Below are 5,762 nucleotides of genomic sequence, written 5' to 3'. Positions count from 1 at the left end.
CCCGGACCGGGGCTCAAACCCGCGTCCCCTGCATCGGCAGGTGGACTCTCAACCACTGCGCCACCAGGGAAGCCCAATGTGATTCTTAAAATGTTTATTTTTCCTCCCCTGAGGAATTCTGAAGACTGTATCAAGTTTCACTGAATCAAGTAATAGAGGGTGTGGGCCTCAAAGGTTAACGGAGCAAGAGTGAAAACTAAATGAGTAATCACTGTAGACGTATACTGTTGACTTAGACGCTTCCCATGACGCCCCTCACATGTGCAGCTGCCCCTCGGGGTCCATCCCTGTGGATGGCTCGTCCTGAAGCACCACCGCTGGGTTCCCCAGGACGCTCAGCGCGAAGCACAGCTGGAACGAGAGGAGCCGCGTCTGGCACCGACCTGGGGGTGCGTAGAGGACCCCAAGCCCCGCCCTAGCTTTCTCTTCACTCCCTCAGAAAGGCCTTGCGGGGAGCTTCAGCTAGTCCTGCAGCTTCAGTGCGTCCACCAACCTGCAGGAAACACTGCTATGGCCCTACCTAAGACACTGTAGGTAACCCTAGCATTTTCAATCTGAAAAGAGTACACTAAGCCCCATTCACATTGTCCCAAATAATAAATCTTATGATGTGGCTCTTATTCAGATTTTCAACCACTTTATTTGCATAAAAAGTAAAGACATTGTTCATCAGCTCCTTTCCATATTTAATGAGCAAGTTCTATATCCCTCCCTTCCTCCAGCTACAAAGAGTGTGAAGGAGGCTTCTCTCTGTACCTTGAAATACTAAGAGCAGCATCCTCTTCGCCCAGTCCTTTCACTGCCAAATACAACTCCAGGTGTTCTTTGACTGTAAGATGGGGCCACAAGGAGTTCTCCTGGGGACAGTACTCCAAACACCTGGTGACATCATCTTCCTGTTGCTTCCGAGGTGTTCTCCTGCCATTTAAAACCACCTACATCGAATGTCAGATTCACATCTGGCTTTCACTCCAATCCTCCTCCTCCTTCTGAAGGAGATAAAAATGGCCATTCAGCTGCGATCTTTTTTGAGCATGCAAGAGATATTTTATAAATTCTTTCATCTGTTTATTCTTATCTAAAAAAAAATCATTTGATGCTGGAGAGGGTGTGGAGAAAAGGCAACCTTCCTGCACTGTTTGTGGGGATGCAAGTTGGTGCAGCCGCTGTGGAGAACAGTTTGGAGGTTCCTCAGAAAACTAAAAACAGAACTACCATACCATCCAGCAATCCCACTCCTGCGCGTATATCTGGAGAAAACTCTAATTCAAAAAGATACATGCACCCCAATGTTCACTGCAGCACTATTTACAATAGCCAGGACATGGAAGCAGCCTAAATGTCCATTGACAGATGAATGGATAAAGAAGGTGTGGTATATTTATACAAAGGAATATTACTCAGCCATAAAAAGAACGAAATAATGCTATCCACAGCAACATGGAGGGACCTAGAGATTCTCATACTGAGTGCAGTCAGAGAGAGAAAGACAAATATCATATGATATTGCTTATATGTGGAATCTACAAAAAGGCTACAGATGAACTTATCTACAAAATAGAAACAGACTCACAGACATAGAGGACAGACATGTAGCTGCCAAGGGGGAGCAGGGCATGGAGAGGGGTGGACTGGGAGGTTGGGGTTGGCAGACGCAAACTATTACATTTAGGATGGACAAACAACAAGGTCCTACTCTATAGCACAGGGAACTATATCCAATCTCCTGGGATAAATCATCATGGAGAAAAATATTTAAAAAAGAACGTCTGTGTGTGTAAAACTGAGTCACTGCTGTACAGCAGAGACCAGCACAACATTGTACATCAACTATACTTCAATAAAAGAAAATCATTTGATTGACTGATCAGAACACTGATATTTAAGAGGACATCTCCCCTGGCCATGAGCTTGGCCCCCTCTCATGCCACGTACCACTCCCACGGTTGGCTTTGTGTCTCCAGTTATCATTTTAATAGATGTACTTTTCCCAGCTCCATTGTGTCCCAGCAAGCCCAATGCTTCACGTGGGGAAAGAGGCTGTAGAAGCCAACTAACCTAAAATCTCTTAGCTCAGGAACGTTTTGAAACAAAATAACATCTCAAACTGCACCTTCATCATTTTCTATATTACAACATTAATGGAGAGACTTTGGATTTACACCAGAAGAATTTGGTCTTCTGGATCCAAAATCGGTTGCTTTTCTTGCCATTTGATTTGAGACAGAATTTGGAAGTAAAAACGTTTCTCTGCTGACATGTCATGTGGTTTTCTAATCACATGTTAACCAAGATATATGAACAGACTCAAAGAATGGAAAATTATTTCCTTCATAGTCCTAAGTAAAGAGAATAAAGAACATTCTAATAGAGGAAACGTTATTGAAAAAAAGCAACTTTTCTTTTTCTCTTTGTATTGCTTGTGTAAACAGCTTGCCATTACTACTGGTTTCTGAAAAACATGAGAAAGCATGATTTTCCTGTTAAATGTCACATATTTTGTGCACTCATGCTTTACCTTTCATTTCCTAGGCTATGAATTTAACCAGATTTTGTGCTAATAGTAATTCAGCCTCTTTTTTCAAATAAAACACCCAAATGTACGTTTATGAACGAGGACTTCTTTGTCAACTCCTTCTAAAAGTAATTCCTAATCAAATATATTCCCTTTTTGCTATGCTAACCTTGCCTTTTGCATTAATTCCATGTCTAACCCATTTGTTATTGATTTTCATACAGGGTAAATTCACTTGCTCTTTTTCACATGCTATTTAGAGTTGTTGACATTACAATTTCAATATATTGTAAAATGAAATTGAAACTCTTGAAAAAGATGTGGGATTTTGTTAAAAGTTGATTAAAAAAATCAGAATTCTTGAATTGTACTGATGAATGAGGATTAAAACCCACAAAGTAATGGAAGAAGAGAAAATTAAAGGAGTGATGACAGGATAAGTACTCCAAAAGATAATGATTTGAATATGACCTACACATGGAAGTATTACAGAAACAAAAGCAAATTTTCACGCTATAAACCAACAGTTTATCCACTCTACAGGACAAGCTAACTATCCCATTATTTCATCAGGGGCTAAGTCACTTGTTTTCACCTCACCCAGGCTGGAAGTAGTGAGTGCACTTGCAGTTTTCACTTGTTCAGTTTGAACATCTTCATCTTCTTCTGGCTCTTCTGGATTTGGATAATTTTCACTTTTTCTTGGAGAGATTCTACAGAGAAAATCAAATAACATTAAAATGAAATTCTATCTGTACAGCAGCTACCAAGAGAATGTTGCTTCAATTATTAAATCATTATTCTTTGCTTTAAGGGAATATAAATGATTAACTTATTACCTACAAGATTCCCCTTGACAGTAATAACCCACTCAAGTAGCCAAGTCCCATGAAATACTCTTTGACCACTTATTCCCTTTAAAACCTTTTATCCCATCGGTCAACCAGCTCTCTAAATTCTCTCAAATACAGACTTATCAGTCTATTACAGAAGACTGTAATAGGAGACAAAGAAGGACATTACATCATGATAAACGGACTGATCCAATAAGAAGATATAACAATTGTAAATATATATGCACCCAACATAGGAGCATCTCAATACATAAAGTAAATATTAACAGACATAAAAGGAGAAATTGACAGTAATACAATAATGGGGGGGGGGGCTTCCCTGGTGGCGCAGTGCTAAGAATCCGCCTGCCGATGCAGGGGACACGGGTTCTAGCCCTGGTCCCCACATGCCGCGGAGCAACTAAGCCCATGCACCACAACTACTGAGCCTGAGTTCTAGAGCCTGCAATCCACAACTACTGAGCCCGAGTGCTACAACTACTGAAGCCCGTGCGCCTAGAGCCCGTGCTCCGCAACGAAAGAAGCCACCGCAGTGAGACACCTGTGCACTGCAACAAAGAGTAGACCCCGCTCGCTGCAACTAGGGAAAGCCCATGCGCAGCAATGAAGACCCAACGTAACCAAAAATAAATAAATAAATTATTTTTTAAAAAAATAAAAAGAATAGTAGGGGAATTTAATGTCACACATATCAATGGACAGATCATCCAGGCAGAAAATCAATAAGGAAACACTGGTCTTAAATGACATATTAGACCAGATGGACTTAATAGATATGTGTAAAAAAATTCCATCCCAAAGCAGCAGAATACATTCTTTTCAAGTGCACATGGAACATTCTCAGAACAGAGTTCATGTCAGGCCAGAAAACAAGCCTTGGTAAATTTAAGAAAATCATATCAAGCATCTTTTCCAGCCACAACTCTATGAGACTAGAAATCAACTGTAAGAAAAAAACTGCAAAAAGCACAAACATGTGGAGGCTAAACAAAATGCTACTAAACAACCGATGAGTTACTGAAGAAATCAAAGAGAAAATGAAAAAATACCTGGAGAAAATCAACAAAATGAAAACAAAAACACAACGATCCAAAACCTATGGGACACAGCAAAACCAGTTCTAGGAGGTACGTTTATAGGGATACAAGCTTACCTAAGGAAACAAGAAAACGCTCACATAAAAAACTCAGTCGTACACCAAAAGGAGCTAGAGAAAGAACAAACAAAACCCAAAATTAGTAGAAGGAGACAAATCATAAAGATCAGGGTAGAAATAAATGAAATAGAGACTGCTAAAAATGGAAAAAGATCAATGAGAGTAAGAGCCTGCTCTTAGAAAAGCCAGATGAAATTGAGAAATCTTTAGCCAGACTCATTTAGAAAAAGTGAGAGTTCACAGCGGCAGAGCGTATGAGGTGTGGAGCTCCCCTGCCCCACAAACACATCACAGACACCGCTACGTGGGGAGCCACGCTCATGGAAAACCACCTGGAAACCGGAGAGGAACTCGGGTACAAGCAGAGCTGCAGAGGGAAGACGTCCACACAGCTGAGCAGGACCGAGGACAGGCGCAAGGTCGGCGCCTCCGCCCCCGGAGGAGGGCGTACATGCAGAGAGGGTTCGCACCGGGGCCCGGCCCGGGGGAGCGAGCGGGTCACGCCACAGGCCGGGGTCCTGGGGTCCTCCGCAGAGGAGACAGGGCCCTCGGCTGCTGGGGGTACCGCAGGCACAGACAGAGGGCCGGGACGCCTGCCTCCACGCACGAGGAGGGCCGCGCGCGGGCCTGCCCACAGCCAGGGCCGAGGGGGCTTCGCGCCGGCAGCCGCCGCCTCCCCGCCGCCCTCACTCCGACCGAGGCAGCCCCGCGGCCCCCGTCGCCCCACAGCCCAGCTGGGCCAGCCGGGCCCTCGGAACGCCCCGCGGCTGCCTGCGCAGGACAGCCGGGCGCCCGGGCGGCGCGCGAGCGCGCACTCCGCGAGCAGGCGCTCCCCGGGAGGAGAGGCGCGGCTCCGGCAGCCCCAGCCCAGGGACGCCCCGGCCCCAGCTGCTCCACGGCCCAGCCTTACCCCAGACCGGGGGGCGGGGCGGGGGGCGGGGAGGACGCAGCCTCGGGACGCATCGGGGCAGCGCCGCGGCCGCGCACGCGGCGGCGCACCAGCCCTCGGCGAGCGCGGGAGCCTCGCCTGCGGCGCCGAGCCCCGCTCTGGGGCAGGGGGCGCACCGAAGGGGAGCGGAGCCCCACTGAGGCCACCCTCAGGGCTGCAGCCGCCGCAGCCGGGGGGCAGGCCCCACCCCTGACAGGGTGGCAAGAGCCACCGAGCAGAGAGGAGGTCCCGCCCCACGTCCTGCACAGGCAGAGCCCCTGACTCCAAGCACACCCCCTGCGAAGGTGG

General features: G+C 46.5%; 1 protein-coding gene across 12 annotated transcripts in view; it reads right to left on the bottom strand.

Annotated features, from left to right (window-relative positions):
* The window catches only part of ABCA6 (ATP binding cassette subfamily A member 6), an 86,530-nt gene extending 81,303 nt beyond the window's left edge, over positions 1-5,227 (bottom strand). For 9 of the 12 annotated variants that reach the window (XM_055090437.1, XM_028499356.2, XM_055090429.1 and 6 more), the window contains exons 1-3: positions 4,858-5,227; positions 3,116-3,228; positions 757-989 (exon numbers count right to left, since the gene is read on the bottom strand). The gene's annotated coding sequence lies outside the window, so the exon portion shown is untranslated. Of the gene's footprint in view, positions 1-756; positions 990-3,115; positions 3,229-4,522; positions 4,577-4,857 lie in introns of all 12 variants that reach the window. The other 3 variants (XM_028499353.2, XM_055090434.1, XM_028499354.2) reach the window with 3 other exon arrangements.
* Positions 5,228-5,762: the final 535 nt, after the last annotated feature.

This window comes from Physeter macrocephalus, chromosome 14, assembly GCF_002837175.3.
Source record: "Physeter macrocephalus isolate SW-GA chromosome 14, ASM283717v5, whole genome shotgun sequence".
NCBI lineage: Eukaryota > Metazoa > Chordata > Mammalia > Artiodactyla > Physeteridae > Physeter > Physeter macrocephalus.
This window is presented reverse-complemented; position numbering and strand designations above follow the sequence as displayed.